At 38.3% G+C, this 17,675-nt stretch overlaps 1 protein-coding gene across 3 annotated transcripts in view; it reads left to right on the plus strand.

Annotated features, from left to right (window-relative positions):
* Positions 1–17,675, plus strand: part of LOC139953337 (uncharacterized) — a 62,310-nt gene that overhangs the window by 2,289 nt on the left and 42,346 nt on the right. Inside the window, exons 1-2 of one of the 3 annotated variants that reach the window (XM_071952840.1) lie at positions 5,165–5,300; positions 14,960–15,029. The exons of 1 other annotated variant lie outside the window; for it this stretch is intronic. The gene's annotated coding sequence lies outside the window, so the exon portion shown is untranslated. Of the gene's footprint in view, positions 1–5,164; positions 5,301–14,959; positions 15,030–17,675 lie in introns of those variants that run through there. One more of the 3 variants, XM_071952841.1, reaches the window with a different exon arrangement.

Here is a 17,675-nt window from a genome sequence, read left to right on the forward strand (position 1 = left end):
TATATATATATATATATATATATATCAGAGGCGATGGGGGTCAGGCATACATTAACAAACTATGCACTGCCTGTGAAACAACAATCACCCACATAGGATTCGTTTATGTTCTCAAGTATGATGTATTGTTGCATCACGCTTCTTTTTCCAGATAAGGTCGGAATAATTGGCACTTTATTCTCTTCTTCATATTGCATATTGTCTGAATTGATTTATTGTATTTATTCCATTAAAGCCATTGGACCCTTTCGGTACAGAAAAAAAAAAAAAAGTTCGCAGATTTACAAATAATTTACAGGGTTTACAGAAGGTAATGGTGAAAGAATTCTCTTGAAATATTAGTCCATGAAATGCTTTACTTTTTGAGAAAACGGTAAAACAATATAAATTCTCGTTAACGAGAATTACGGAGTTGTTATAAACACATGTCATGACACGGCGAAACGCGCGAAAACAGCAGTGGGTTTTCCCGTTATTTTCTCCCGACTCCGATGTCCGATTGAGCCTAAATTTCCACAGGATTGTTATTTTATATATAAGTTGTGATACACGAAGTGTGGGACTTGGACAATACTGTTTACCGAAAGTGTATAATGGCTTTAAGTCAACCCTTACTTATAATAACAAAATGAGAACAAAATAACAAAAATACGCAAACAAGTTGCAGCATCCCTTCGTCGGAGGCGATCGCCACTCAACTCGCGCGCGTGGTCTTCCCTTCCAGTCGCTTGGGATCAAAGCTTCAAGCTTTCCAAGCCAACGAAGGTATTGACAAGAGGCTATCACGTTTAATTACTATTCGAACTGCCTCTAGCTACCGGGCAACCTTTCTTTTGCAACGTCACAGCCCGAATTTTTGCCAACCCAGATTGGAAAACTATGGAAAGCCGTAAGTGCAAATTAAGAAAAGATCGCTATTTTTGGACACAAATAACCAAATTTTGTTGATTTTGTTAAAAACAAAACAAATAATTATGAGAGGTATTTTATTTAATTGAAAGTTTGTAGAAAATGCTGAATTTGGTTAAAACATTTGTTTTTAAGATTTAGTGTTTTACTAACATTCGGCCGACCATGCCAAGGGCGCGCTTAATAGCGAGTTACAACTGAGCGCAGTTCACTACCCAATATCGAGCGTTATCGTTTTGGGGCGAGACAAGTAGATCGCGAGAACAGTAGTCGTGTCAGAATTTTCAGGGATTGGGTATGCGGGCTAAAATTTTATGGTTGAAGGAAGTTGGTTCACTGGAGAGGGTGACATTCCTACTCAATTCACCTTTTAGTTAGGGCCGGTGTCGCATGCAATTATGTCCTGTATGCAATACTATCTGGAGGACATTATTGCATATGCAATAATGTCCGCCGGACGGTTTTGCATTATGCAATCGTGTCTGCCCGGACGCTGCTGGGCTTCATATTGCAAGTGTGTCCACCCGGACACATTTGCATATGCAGTTGTGTCAGCCCACGTGCAAAACCGTCCTTGCAGTGAATTAAACGCCATTTGTCGACGAAATACGTTCGGCATTTTTTTTTTACAAGATAAGTGCATGTCATGACTGACATGGGCAATGTTCGGTCGTTGGGTATTCGCTGCAACCATAAAATAAGTGAGTATTCATGCTGCTTATAGGTTCAGTGCATACACGCTCATTGAAAACAATCATGTATTTTTTTAAAAGCCCCGGACACGATTGCATATGCTAAAGTGTCTGGAGCTGACAGCATAGCATGGCGGACACAATTCGTCGGTCGCACCACGAACTGACCTAACTGACACAAAATCACCCATTTTCGCAAATTTGTTTTTTAAACAAATTATTGACAAACTCAATGCTGTTAACATTATCAGCAAGTTTCAGTGCCTAATATGTAATAGTTTGGTAATTACACTAATTAGTATAAACGACGCATCGCTGGACTTGCCATTTGTCTTTTCACAAAGTGACCTATCTAGATACGTCGCTTTACCAATGGTTAAACTATGCGCTACAGCGTGCGCGATTATGGCGCACGTGCAAATTCGTACCACGAAGTGACCTAACTGGGGAGCGTAGTATTTTCACAAAGTGACCGATCTCGATAGGTCTCTATTACGCATTGGTTTGTACACAGCGCGCTGCAGGCAAAAATGAAATTTTCAATTTCACAAAGTGACCCATCTGTTTAGGAATTAATTACTTATTAAAATAGTTTTAGGGATTAAAACACATTGATAGTTCTGTATGAATAAAGTATTCAGCTTTGTTTTCGTCATAAAATAATACAATAAAGTTGGTAAGCAGACTCCGAAACAGCAGTTTCAAAAGTAGTGCAACTTCAATCGTGATTTTCTCTGAACACGTTTTTTAAAACAGTGAACGAGTTAGGTCAGTTCCTGGTACGAACGACGAATTGCATGTAAAACCGGGACAAAATGTCCGGGGACAGCATCTCATCCGCCAACACATGGGTTTAGCCTGGTGTTACGGCTCTGGTCAGGTTTTCGTAACAGCGCCCGCTATCGTCCGGTGGCTCTCGTTAAAAACTTTTTCTTGCCAACCTTTTCTTTCAACAAGCCTAAAAAGTAGGGCAAAACAACCATTATTAAACCTTATTCATCTTTAAAAAAAACTCTACATTAAAAAAAAACACGTAGTAAAAATAGTAGGCCTACTGACTTTAAATAACAGTATAAGACTGTAAATTGCCTGTTCCTGTCTTGAGTAGGAGACTACGTTGTAACGCCTCTTAAAATAATCCTCCAATGGGGGAGGTGTGCTTAGCAGCGTTTTAGAATAATAATGAAGGACCAAAAGTGGACAACACGACGCTATTGTCAAATTATTTGATAGTAGAAAATGATAATATTATTTACTTTCAAGTAAACACATCTTCACTTTCTGCTAGCAGAAATTTGGAATTTACTTTTTGCCAGTGACTGGCGGTCGAAAAGTAAACAACTCCAAATTAAATTTGATTTAATTTATACTTTGCGCCAAACCAAAATTTCCAGATTTCAAATTTCTGCTAGCAGAAAATGAAGATTTTGCACTGTGTATCGCACGCTTATTTATATCCCTGTTAGTTTCATAGACCTTATCGCAAATACCAATGCGCAAGCGCAGACTGTTGAGTGAGGTGCATTGTGGGATAGATATGAATCAAATTTTGCTACCAGCTAGACCACAATGCATCTAATTCCAAGCTTTACGCGCGCGCCCCAGTATTTGCGAAAAGGTCTATTGCAACTTCGCTCACTTACGCGTACGCGCGCTGAAAATGTATCAATTTTGAGTGCGCGCGTGTAGTATGTGCGCACGTATAAACTGACGCCGAGCTCATGCGCGCGTTTTAATGCACAAGGAACAGCTATCGTCCAATCATTTGCCATCTTTGACCCCAGTGAAGGCGCTGAACAGATCATTATTCTAAAGGGTCACTGGTCTCAAAGATCAGTAATGTGATTAAAGGAACACGTTGCCTTGGATCGGTCGAGTTGGTCTTTGAAAAGCGTTCTGTAACCGTTTGTTATAAAATCGGTATGGTTAGAAAGATGTTGTAAAAGTAGAATACAATGACCTACACAAATATGCCTCGAAATTGCGTGGTTTTCGTTTTACCTCGTCGAAAAACACTGTCGGCCATTTATGGGAGTCAAAAATTTGACTCCCATAAATGGCCGACCGTGTTAGTTCGCGACGTAAAATGAAACCGGTGCAATTTTGAGTGATACTTGTGTGGATCATTGTATTCTACTTTTAAAACATCTTTCTAACCATATACATTTCATAACAAACGGTTTCAAACGCTTTTCGTAGACCAACTCGTCCGATCCAAGGCAACGTGTTCCTTTAACGCACGAAAGAGATGGGAACCATCAAAAGCTCAAATATGGCCCCTGAACATGTCTGGAAGTACCGCCGAGAGAAAAGTCACACAATTTGGACAATTTTAGCCGTTTAATTCGCTAAAAATGGTATTTATTAATGGGAATAACAGTGTTCGTACCCGGTCTTCACTGCGTGGTAATGACCGGGTTGGTGGCTGGCGCTGTTAACGGACCTCCGGCTCGGTCCGTTAACAGCGCACTGTTATTCCCTAATTAATGGATTATGCATCAGCGCATTATTAGCAACGTAGTCTCATTTCGAGATGGGAATTACAACCCCTCGCTGCCGTGTTAAAACTGTTCCCGCTTATTGATTCTTTTATCAACAGAGGGCGCTCTTGTTAGAACGTTTGGAGCAAAGAAGCTGACAAATTAATTTGATTTTATGAAAATATTGGTCATCCAAAATTATGATAAAAGTACGTATAGGAGCCTATATACACAATCTAAATCGTACCCAATCAATCATTTCGAATAATTCTTATAAAACTTAAAAATGTTCATATTTCAGACAAATTAAATCCAATATAAAAAGATAAGGTAATAAACCATATGACCGGTTTGAAAAAGAAAAAACACACACACACAAATCTGCCCCCCCCCACCCACCCACCCAAATAACCCTAAAATAATAATAATCTTTGGTTTACATCGAGCTATTTTATAAATCCATTGTGTTTTTACTCAGAACCGTTTACAATGAACAGTTTAATAACGAATTCATCATATCAATTGACAGAAGCAGACATTCTCACCGAAAAGTGAACTACCTCCATGATCAAACAGACAATAATTATACCAACAATGCTACATCAACACGGAGAGAGAGAGTAATAAAAAAAACCCAGATGTTATTTACAAACATTTCATTCATAAAAAAAATTCCCACGTTTTCCCCACCCTCTGTGTTCAGGGGAACAACTCTTTTAAAAGAATGTGTTATTTAAAACAATAAAAATAATTGTTTCTTTCTTCTGCCTTATAGTAAACAATTATGAATTGATGTAAATTTGTGTTATGTTGTAAACTTTGAAGATTAGTTATACACTATTAAAAGAAAAATACAACAAGTGTAGACAACGGCACATAGTAGTGGCTACCCTTAATGTTTTAAACATGTTGAATAATTTACTAAAATTACCGCCTGTGTGCGACCACTCACTGACTGCGTGATCAGTTTGCCGCTTGCTGTCATAACAATGCATGCAGAATGGAAAGTCAATAAAATTTTACTACAACTGTACACGCGCTGAATGCACGGTACGAACGGATTTTGTACATGTGTATGCATTGTGTAAATGTAATGTACAATACAATAGCGAAGCATCACATGCTGTTGTTTGATACTCGGGTGGGCGTGCAGATCACTGAGAGTTTTTGGTGTCAAACCTACGGACATTTGCAAGGATATTCCTAAAAAACTGTCCTGGTAAGTAAATCATATCCTTATCATCTCTGAGAAGATCACTAAAACGGGCCATGAACGGACTAACTAAACACAACTCCTGCCCTCTGCTCTGCGCATTTATTATCGTAGCGTCATATACGTTATCGACCCTCAACTGCTCAATATGTTTTCGGTCCCCAACTTTGATTCCCGTTACCACGAAATTTAGTTGCGATAACGTAACCCTCCGGAAAAGTTTCCGTATGGCGCCACCACTTTTTCATTCGAAATAAAATAATATAGTATCTAATTTACCTGAATGATATATCCCTTTTTGTAAAAATGAGTGAAAAAGTGGTGGCGCCATACGGAAAGTTATCCAACCCTCCTCCCGACGGCCGCGGTTTTCAACTAGTGGATTAAACCCACCGATACCTGGTTCTTTATAATTTACCTCGACTTCGTCTCGATAAATTATCAAGAACCAGGCCTCGTTGGGATTAAACCTCTTCACCCAGTTGAAAACCTCTGCACCACACATTGATTCCCTTACTTAGTCATGCTCATCGAATGAGAGTAGGCCTAACTCCTAGAACTATTTCGGTTTCGTCCGGCTAACGTCTTCCGTATTCCTCATAGGTTTATATATCTCACGCGTAAGACGATGATGGTTCAATCATGGAGGTAGAAATAGATCATTGTTCAATGAATTTGGAATCACAAATATCTCTTCATTTTGTTTTTAATCTCGCCAAAATTAGGCTCTATGTGTCCTTTGATATCTCAATGTCCGAGGGGATGACCAGAGAATCCACTCCGCAATCTCAAAAATTGTAAAAAATTATAAATTCGTACCTATATACACGTACATGTAGACACGCGTCTGGGAGTCAGACGTCTGGTTCCCAGACGCGTGTCCATATGTTTTTGTACACAAAGCACGGATCAAGTGTTTTTTAATTCTAGGACGAACGTGTGCAGATAATTCTCCACTTTTGTCCCCTCAGACATTGAGGTATCAAAGGACACATAGAGCCTAATTTTGGCGAGATTAAAAAAAATAAGAGAGATTTGTAATTCCAAAATTCATTGAACAATGATTGAACCGTCATCGTCTTACGCGTGAGATGATAAATACCTATGAGGTTACGGGAGACGATAGCCGGCCAGACGAGACCGAAATTGTTCTAGGAGTAGAATGAGAGTATCGCATTGTTTGTTTGCGTTATTTATATGATATAATTATTATATGGTAAGGTGAGATGTTTGGGTACTGGTGACAAATTAACACTTGCGTTGCAGAATGCCAGTAAATGGGTAAACACAGTTCCACCAAATAGGAAATTCCACGAGATTGTTCACACGATGTCATGTGTTTGTGCACATAAAGTGTGGTTTTACATCGCATGTAATTAAAGGAACACGTTGCCTTGGATCAGACGAGTTGGTCTATGAAAAGTGTTTAGAACCGTTTGGTATGAAATGCATATAAAAATGGTTAGAAAGATGTTTTCAAAGTAGAATATAATGATCCACACAAGGATCACTCACAATTGCACGGTTTTCATTTTACGTTGCGAACTAACACGGTCGGCCATTTATGGGAGTCAAATGGCCGACTGTGTTTGTCGACAAGGTAAAACGAAAGTCATGCAATTTCGAGGCACATTTGTGTAGATCACTGTATTCTACTTTTATAACATCTTTCTAACCATATCGATTTTATAACAAAGGGTAACAAAATGCTTTTCATAGACCAACTCGAGCGATCCAAGGCAACGTGTTCCTTTAAATAAACTAAAATATTAATATATTTAAACAAGAAGAGCATTATTATTATTTAAGAATAATATAATATCTGTATTATGATTGATTGTGTAAATGATGCATTTAAAAATTTGTACTTGTCTCTATAAATCAATAACCAGACAATATTGAAAATATCCCTTGGAACTGGAGACCCAAAGTAAACCTTTTGGAAATGTCTGCCGTTGTTTCCTGTCCCCCTGTAGTCTCAGCTGTTAGAACTGGGTCATTTGGGGGTTCTCCTTTCCTGCTTTTCAAATGTCAAAGTATCTCTGGCTCATCTGGGAGAGCTGTTGTGTGCAACTCTGCATTCTGGCATTTTAGTTTGACTTGAGTGTAAAAGAAGACAGTGTTAAATCCATTTTGCACATTGTTTTATTTAGAAAAAGTACGCAATATGATTCCATGTTTTCCAGCCCTGGAGAAAATATATGTATTTGATTTTCTTTTTTGTTGTTAACGCACCTGATGTACATGTATGTATGTCTTGAAAATGTTTAAATGTTTTGTTTTCTTTAAAAGTAAAATTCATACCAGAAATACAACTGTGTTTAATGCAAACATTGCTTCCAGGAATAATTTGTTTTAGTAAGAAGACTTACAACAGTTTTTGATGCTCTTTTCTTCTAGTATGTTAGGTAAAAAAAAATTGTTTAGCTTATAAATAATCTTTTAAATTATGAAGTATTGCAGGGTGCATTACATGTATGTATCAACAATTTCTTTTTTTTGTTGATGGTACAATTGTTGTTTTTACAGTGCAATAGTGCATGTAGGAAGTCTTGCTATTATGTTGGTTTTGATGTTTAGTTACAAATCATTTCACAAGAAAAGTGTTTTTGTCAACCTGATTTGTCCCCTTTATATAAACATGCTCTATAGCTTTAAAGCCATTGGACCCTTTCGGTACAGAAAAAAAAAAAAAAGTTCACAGATTTACAAATAACTTACAGGGTTTACAGAAGGTAGTGGTGAAATACTTCTCTTGAAATATTATTCCATGGAATGCTTTACTTTTTGAGAAAACAGTAAAACAATATCAATTCTCGTTAACGAGAATAACGGATTTATTTTAAACACATGTCATGACACGGCGAAATGCGCGGATACAAGGGTGGGTTTTCCCGTTGTTTTCTCCCAACTCCGATGACCGATTAAGCCCAAATTTTCACAGGTTTGTTATTTGATATAGAAGTTGTGATACACGAAGTGTGGGCCTTGGACAATACTGTTTACAGAAAGGGTCCAATGGCTTTAAAAAAGTGAACATTTAGGCCTACATCCTTAGGTTTTTGGAATCCTTCAATACTTCTAAAGTTAGTTTTTATTGCCATTAATTTGAAGGGTGAGGAATGCCAAAGGTATACCTTCCCTTGAAATGGATTCGATTACAGGTTACTGCACTTTACATCATGTACTACGTGTTAACAGTAATACCATTAAAGGAACACGTTGCCTTGGATCGGTCGAGTTGGTCTTTGAAAAGCGTTTGTAACCGTTTTTTATAAAATGCATATGGGTAGAAAGATGTTGTAAAAGTAGAATACAATGATCCACACAAACATGCCTCGAAATTGCGTGGTTTTCCTTGTACCTCGTCGACTAACACGTCGGCCATTTATGGGGGTCAAAATTTTGACTCCCATAAATGGCCGACCATGTTAGTTCGCACAGTAGAAGGAAAACCACGCAATTTCGAGGCAAACTTGTGTGGATCATTGTATTCTACTTTTAAAACATCTTTCCAACCATATGCATTTTATAAAAAACGGTTACAAACGCTTTTGTTTTGACCAACTCGTCCGATCCAAGGCAACGTGTTCCTTTAACCCGTCATTGATAATACCTGATACATAATCCAGATACTGACCCAATATCACAAATTATCAGCTCACTTAATATGTCAGTTTAAATGTTCATCGGGAGTGCCAGCTTACAATATGACACCTCATTGAAATTAACAAGCCTTAAAGGGTAGGTACATGTTTGGTAATTACTCAAAATAAATATTAACTTAAAAACTGACTTGGTAACAAGTATTGGAGAGCTGCTGATAGTATAAAATATTGTGAGAAACGGCTCCCTCTGAAGTAACATAGTTTATGAGAAATAGGTAATTTCTCACTAAAATAATAAGCTTTGGGGATATTATCGAATATCGCGATACTAATTTGGAAACGATTTCGATATCGGATCGATTTGGTTTTAATCGAAGTATCGATATATCGCGATATAGCGCGACATAAGTATCGCAATATCGCGATGTATTTCCTAGCTGAGACATCTTGCATCGCATAAGTTTGGAGTAAAACCAGAAGAAAAGGTCATTAGAACACCTCTCTAACGCTATGACTGTCTCTTCTACAACTTTCACTGGGAGTTTGGAGACTGATGATGTCAAATTTTATTAATCGCGATTATATCGAATATCGCGATATATTGTCGCTGATATATCATGAATAAAATAAATTGGTATCGCCAAAGCTTGTGCGATATTTGAAAAGAAAATGTGTAGTCTGGCCCCTTACACCACGTGTGGGTGCCTGATGGGTATGATGCCTACGTACAGAACTATGCAGACTGTACGCAGTACGCACTATGGCTGCTGTGCGGACGGTCCACTCGGATTACCCTGCATGGTGAATCGCAAGCTAAAACAAGCCCTCATAGTTCAAACTTGCGTTTGGCATATGCTCCTCTAGGTCTTTCAGGTCTATCAGGTACCTTCTTTGACAAAAGTTGTTGGGATGGCGTCATGTTTTAGAATAACTTTTCTCTTCATGTCAAATGTGTGGTGTATTCCGAAAGCACGAAGACTCAAAGTGTTCGCTGCACAGCGCTCTTGTGAGTCTGACTTTCGCGGCCCACAACCGCCTCATACAGTACTTGGGATCTGCAGGAAACACGCAACCTGAACCCATCTTTAATTGTTTTGCTGCATCCCGCAGCAATACACCTCGTCGGCAGTTGCGGAAAATGCAATAAAAAACCTTTTTCGGAACGTACAAACTCACGACTTGGATGGTGACCGTACATGTACTTTGCAGTCGTGTGGTTACTCTACGCATTGCAGGCAAAGTCTGCCTCGACTTTAAAACCTTAATCCCTGCTGTATAATGTACACGTATATTAATAATAATAATAATAATAATAATAATAATAATAATAATTATAATAATAATAATAATAATGAACATTTCTAGTGCGCCATGTCTGTCAATGATGACCGCTACATGCTTCTAAAACCAAGATAAACACCTGGTAGTAAACATTCCGATTTGACCAAACATCCCCCAAATTTTGGTCCAGATTGCCAGTTTGGGAAATCCTGTACTACATGTACAGGTAGGGTCAAAATTCAACATTGAGAAGTGTTTACGTGCAACTATGGAGATACGTAGTTCGTCGACGATATAGTGCAAAGAGATAGACTGGGAAGCCAAGAGGTGCAGAGTATTGTTGTTGGCTTGAAAAGTTTGCCTCCTGTACTTCAGCAAATATCTGCCAACTGCTATGCACTCACTGTATAGAGTCCATTTTATGAGGGTCATCAAACTTTTAACGTCTGTTCCCAAGTATTGATTTTGATATTGGAGAGGCTTGCCTAAACTATTGATGTAGAAAATGTCTCATAACGGTCCCTTCAATCGCATAAGGACTACAGGCAGGCCATTTTGTTGAGTCAAGCTTTTGGCTCCATAAAATGGCCGAACTCACAGTTCCCAAAGTAAAAGAAAACACGCAATGTCTAGGCATATAGCGGAACATTATGTTCTGCTTTTAAAACACCTTTGTACATGTTGTAACTAGTGCATTTTATAACAAAAGGTTTCAAATCTTTTCATGGACCAACTCACGCAGCACCTACTGTAGCTCTCCATAATAAAAATTGCAATGGTGTATTACACATCATATGCTTGATTCAAGGTAAAGTGTACCACTAGTTTTAGAAAAATATTAACTTTCCCCAGCAAATTTCAAAGGCAACAGTAAATGCAATTTTGTCAGATGCTTGGAGGCCCAATGCCAAGTACATGTATCAGGTTTGGCAATGTTGGATTGGAGAAGAAAAAAAATGGCTTTCCAAAAAGTGAGGATAAGCTTGATAATGGAAGAGCTAGTGTTTAGTGGTATAATATAAACATTGACCATGGTCAGTAAAAAGATACCATACTCTATGGATTGTCATGGTTGGTAGCTTTTCCTTGAAAATCTTTTTATATCAGGCCAGCATCTTTGGATGGGATTAAAGGAACACGTTGCTTAGGATCGGACGAGTTGGTCTTTTAGAAGTGTTTGAAACTGTTTGTTATGAAATGCATGGTTAGATAGATACTTTAAAAGTAGAATTTTATGATCCACACAAGTATCACTCGAAATTGCATGTGTTTCCTTTTACCTGGTCAACTAACACAGTCGGCCATTTATGGGAGTCAAAACTTTGACTCCCATAAATGTCCGACCGTGTTGGTTCGTAAAGTAAAAGGAAAACCATGCAATTTTGAGGCAAGTTTGTGTAGATCATTGTATTCTACTTTTAAAACATCTTTCTAACCATGTGCATTTTATTACTTACAGTTACAAACACTAATTTTAAAGACCAGCTCGACCGATCCAAGGCATAGTGTTCCTTTAATAACGGTCCAGTGAGTTGTGCAAAGCACACATAAAAATACAAACAACACTTTAAAATCAAGAAAGAGATGGGGTGTTTTGGCCACAGTGTGTTTAAATGTACAAGTAGATTTCTGAGCATTTTATCTTTTTGAAACGAGGAGTTTGTTCAATTCCAATCATTTCATAATAATTATATTACCACCTGTAATGTATGCAAGCAAAACTATGGTTTTCCTATGATGAGGTATGAGGATTTAAGGACAACAGGTTGTGCTGAAGTGGCTGATATGCAAGGCTCTGGTCTGAGATGACATTTTGTAAAGGTTGAAGGTTTAACACTACAATGTATTTTTGGTGTCCCAGATATGTGCAAGTCTTGTTTTGAAAGAGAAATTTTGCTTTCAAGGATGGTTGTTTTCTTAGCCGAATTCCTGCAATTTTGCCGACTCAATTTTTATGTAAATATTGAAAGTCCAGGTAATTCTCTCCACAAGTAACAGCAGTGTGTTTCTTCTAGACCCCAAGGCGTATGCTTTATATTATAGAGGAAGGATTTATATCATGTAATTAAGCATACAGTACACTGTACAGGTATGTAGGAATGCACATTCACTTTGTTTTTTAAGCATTGTGTTTGTGCAGACTTCTTGAGAAAAGTCCTTGGGCCATATCATTTGTCCTGAAATACCTGCTGATTGAGTCACTTACTCCATATTAAGATGAGGAGTAGTATTATCAAATGCTCGCCATGAGAAACGCTTTTTGCACTCTTTAGAATCCAACTTTACACTAAAGTCTGAGAGTGATCATTTAAATTAAAGGGTTTTGGGTACTTTTTGTAGGACACAAAACACAATGACCACAGATTCACATTACAAACTTACTGGGTTTGGATGTTGGTGGTAGAAAGCTTCAATTAAAAGTTTTCTTGCTGAGGTGCTGTACAGTTTTGAGAAATTAGTCATACAACAGGGGTCGAAATTGCCACTAGCCCGCTAGCCCGGGACTACCAGATTTACAGCCAGGCTACTCATTTTTCCAGTTTGATAGCCCGACGGGCTAGTGGAAAAATAATGCAAAAATCATCATCACAAACAATAAAGAACTATGTTATTGGTGTATTGTAAAGTTTGAGCCGTGACGCGAGACATAATGTGTCTTTCGGGCTACCAAAATCTAATCAGGGCTACTAAAAATTATTGGTCACTAGCCCTGCTGACTACCATGGAAATACACTTAATTTCGACCCCTGTACAATGTCACAAAAATTTGTTTTTTCTCAGGAGACAAAAATTATGTTAATAGCATGTACTGTGTATACCAGTACTGGTATTTTTTAGCGGGTATAAAATGTTGGTTTACACTTACATTCACTTTCACATGAACGCACGTGACCGAAAAGGGTACCCTTGGAAAGAATGTTTGTGAGATTCCTTTTAAAATAAAACTTTTTGATCGCTCGACTACTGTCTTTTTGTTTCGGAGAAGCCAAAATGACGCTTGTTTCACATCATTGGAATAACATAAATTCGTTTCAATACCATTTCATGATTTAAAACGACTTACGAAACTGAAGAGAAAAAACCCCACCCAGATGGCTCAGAGAATAAAACATGCCTTGTTCTTCTCCATGGAGCTTCATAATGTTTACACAAACAACCTAGACAAATTCCTGGAACCGGAATCTAGAATTTCAAAACAGCGGCCCATTTATTGAATGTGAGTCAAATGTCAAGACATCTTGATTAGTGTGATCAATACATCCACTGCTCATTTGCATTTATTGTATTAATACAGCATTATTGATTGTTTGTGTGTCAGTCTGCGGGTGACTCTTTGACTTGACAGCTGTTTGTTTGGAATCTTGAAGGGATACGTATAACTCTTACTCTGGTTGATTTATCTTGTTTAAAATCCATGCATATTTTAAAACTTTTAAAATATGCATGGATTTTCAGTCTGCCCATGGAAGTATTTTGTTATCAGAAATGTTACTACCACCGGTACATGTATTAAAGCATTTGGAATTGATCTTCTTTGCCATGCAATTTTCATTTTTTCTTTCCCACAAATGAGCCAATACTGTGGCGTGTCGTGGCTAAGCGGATTTAGAGCATTGTGGGCTCAGGATGTGGTGTTTCTGATCAGCAGAGTGTGGGTTTGATTTGTGGTCATGACATTTACACCATTATTGGTGTGTCATTTGGACACTATTGGTAATTACTCAAAATAATTATCATCATAAAACCTTTCTTGATAATACAAGTAATCGGGAGAGGTTGATAGTATAAAACATTGTGAGAAACGACTCCCTCTGAAGTAACATAGTTTTTCGAGAAAGAGGTAATTTTCCACGAATTTGATTTCGAGACCTCAAGTTTAGAACTTGAGGTCTCGAAATCAAGCATCTGAAAGCAAACAACTTCGTGTGACAAAAGGGCGTTTTTTTCTTTCATGGTTATCTCGCAACTCCGACGACCAATCAAGCTCAAATTTTCACAGGTTTGTTATTTTCTGCATATGTTGAGATAAACCAAGTGAGAAGACTGGTCTTTGATAATTACCAATAGTGTCCAGTGTCTTTAAAGCCAGAGGTATTGTGTGTTGCGTCAAATTATCCATTGAAAGGGCTCAGCTAGCTGAATAGTATTGTAATGAACATGGGACTTTTATAATAAACACTGTTGTATTAAATCTTCAACACAATTTCACTAAATAGTTTCAAGATATTTTCTTGAGATAGAAACAAGATGGTTTGAAGGATAGCCCTGGCGGCCTTACACTTTCGTATTATTATACTACAGTGACGTCCTGTTTACCAGGGTCCATATCTGGGACGGAAAATTTTCACAGCTTCATAACTCAAATCTTGCCTGCAAGAAGCCACTAATTTCAACAGATTTCACATTCATAAGATTTGAGTTATGAAGCTTTGAAACTTTTCCGCCCCAGAAATGGGCCCTTATATGTAGGACTCTGTATGTGCGTACAGCACAGAGGAAGAGTTAGGGCTAATTTGAACGTTTGAGGGAGTGCCTCTTCCAAAAAATGCTAAACTGTGGTTGCTGTTTAAGTGTGTCCCATGGTCCCACGAATCGATGTGCAACCTGGTGTGTGCATGAATAAGAGATGGGTGTTTAACAACACAGCGCTTAGCGATCTTTTTACAGTGTGATTGAGACTGACTGGATCAATATTAAGAATCAATAGCAACTGCCAAGAGTTTGATCTGTAACAACAAATTTAATTTAGAAACATCTTTCTTATTTTCCTTGTAGGCCTGGCAGTTCATCTTTGAGAGGGCAAGTCGGTCTTCATTTTGCAACGGGCTCTCCCGTTGGGATACATGTAAGTCCATCATGTAGAACATTTGAATTGCCACCTAAGCCAAGAACAGGGTCCAATTACATAGAGCACAAAACAAGCTAAGCATAACAAAATTATGCTTACTGGAATGAAGTTAATGGTCAAAGCACCATGTTACGAACACAACTTGTTACTGGTATCATGCTAATTTCTGCTTACTTCAATTATTATGCGATATTTTCTGATTAAGAACCCTATGAAATTGGGCCCTGGGCAACATACCTGTGTGTAAATTCTCACTGTTCTTCTGTTTCTTAAATATGGGCATGAGGCAAACTAATTGGCTGAAATTGTAGTTCAGTTTACACATGTACCTGTATGGAATAGGCTTACACTGTGGTTTATTTTATGAACAAACTTGGTTGAACACAAGAAATTATTTTCCATGGACGTGAAATAGGGCAGAGCGACATTTTAACAATTTAAATGCGACGTTCTTTATGGAGCACTTTGTGCATCAAAACTGTCATACATCATTTGACACTGGAAGGAAACAATCTGTAATGTAAACTACTCCTGATGCAAACTAAGTAATATGCAAACATCTTTTAATAAGCTTGACAATCCTGTAAAGTGTCACCTGTAAAGTATTTGCTACCTTGTTTGTATGCAAATACGATTTCAATACTTCTGTCAAGAGTTGTCCTTTCCTCCACGTTATTATGGAAGGATGCTCCTGCCTTCTTTCTTCTGCTCCGTTTTTTCCCTCTCCCCCCCTCTCTTGCCAACCTTTATCTGTCAGGTGAAACTACCCAGTCTTTTCTTTTTGAAATGTCAGTTTGTATGTACAGGGCTGTTTAGTACTTGACAGTCAACTGGAAAAGTAGAGATTGAGCAGGCGATAAATCGTTCCTGTTGATTCAGCTTGAGGTAGACCCCTCAACGATTCAAGTGAAAGTCCCTGCCTACAAACAACACAAGCTCGGTCACAAGCCAACTCCGATTGTTTCTCAAGCAGGAGTCCATAGACACATTTAGACTCTTTTTCTTCTTTTCTGTTTTAATTTCCCCCGGGTTTTTCTAATTACAACGCTAATGCACTAGCCTGGGTATGGTGAGGAGTGGTGAATACACCCCCATAATTTCATTTAGTGTCTGGCTTTAAAGGTCATCTTCATTTGATGAACAAGAATTACAAGGGTGTTTACGAGCATTTTTTTTCTACCCCAAAAGCCTAGTGCCCAGTAATTAAATTAGGACACTGATCAATTTTTCAGAGCGGTTACTGTATGAATGCAAAATATGTGTAGCTCAGAAGAAGTTTTTCTTTTACAGTGCACTTAATGCCCAAAACATCTTAGGGTGTGCACTTTATGCAGTAAATATCTTGGGGTGTTTTTTTTTCTTTTTCTTCCAAACATTACATACATCTACTGTGACCCACCCATGGCTTATCATCCATGATTCATCCATCCTGCATGTAGGCCACCTAAACTTGAAGTTGAACTATTTACCAAAGCAATACTGACTTTTTAAGAGACTGAATGCAATGTTGTCCATCCTCTGCCTAACATCTAAAAACAATCAACCCAAAGCCATTGTGTGCTAGCATTGCTAACTGCCTTCCACTACGTAGCCCAGGGGATATACGTTATGTGATTACCAAATAAGGATGTGTGGTTTACAAGGTCCCTGGTACTGACATGGAGGTACTAACTTCCTGATGAACATTTGCATCATGTGCCTAGTTGTAAATCTATACAGCAGATGCTTTCAGGCACATTCATGACAAGGGTTATGTTGCGATGTCAAATCCGGTTTATTTATTCACATGACAGAGGAATGTGTCTGAATGAAGTCGGACCTGGAGGGTACTTGGTTCCTCATTCAATTTAATGTTATCAAAGAAGTGCCCAAACTCTATCAAAATCCAACGACTGTGTTTGATGAATTCTGTTCACTGAAAACACAATAATGTCTGGCTCTAGCGAAATGTCTTTCCAGGCACGGATCCGGGGGGGGGGGGGGGGGGGGGGGCACGTGCCCCCTGGGTAAAAAATAAATAAATCAACAAAAAAAAGGCAAGAGGAAAAATGCCTCTTTATTTAAATTTTCTGTATCAGGAGTATCACAAGGCCCCAACAATATTTTGTGGACAAACTTTTACTGCATTATTTGTATTACTTTTACAAGTCATTTCAGATGAAGTTAGGGGTCCAAGAAATGTCTCTGAAAAGGCCTTAGATTGCACCAGAGAGCATCTACGACATAAAATTTTCCCCGGGCCCTAAAGCGGGCCTTGGACCCCATGCCTTAATGGCGTCGCGCTCGTGTTCAGATTATCTAATGCCCCATCCCCGTTAATTTTGTTCTGGCTAGAACCCTGCTTACAATATACAATTATCGGGCGGACCTGGGTTAACCGCCCACTTATATTCATGGAATTGGCCGCCCAGATAACATAAAGTACATGTAGGTTTTCACCCCCCCCCCCCAGAATGTTATTTAACGTCAGCAGTAGGCCTATTTAATAATCTTAAAACAAAAACGCTTTCTTCATTTTACTGAAGCATTTCACTGAAAGACTCAAGAGATGTGTGTGATAAAAACTTTCTAGGAGTCCCATGTTACTGTGCATAAATTTTCCAGTAACATTAGATGACTGTTTGATCAAAAGTGCTTAGAAAT

The sequence above is a fragment of the Asterias amurensis genome, chromosome 21, assembly GCF_032118995.1.
Source record: "Asterias amurensis chromosome 21, ASM3211899v1".
Taxonomy (NCBI): domain Eukaryota; kingdom Metazoa; phylum Echinodermata; class Asteroidea; order Forcipulatida; family Asteriidae; genus Asterias; species Asterias amurensis.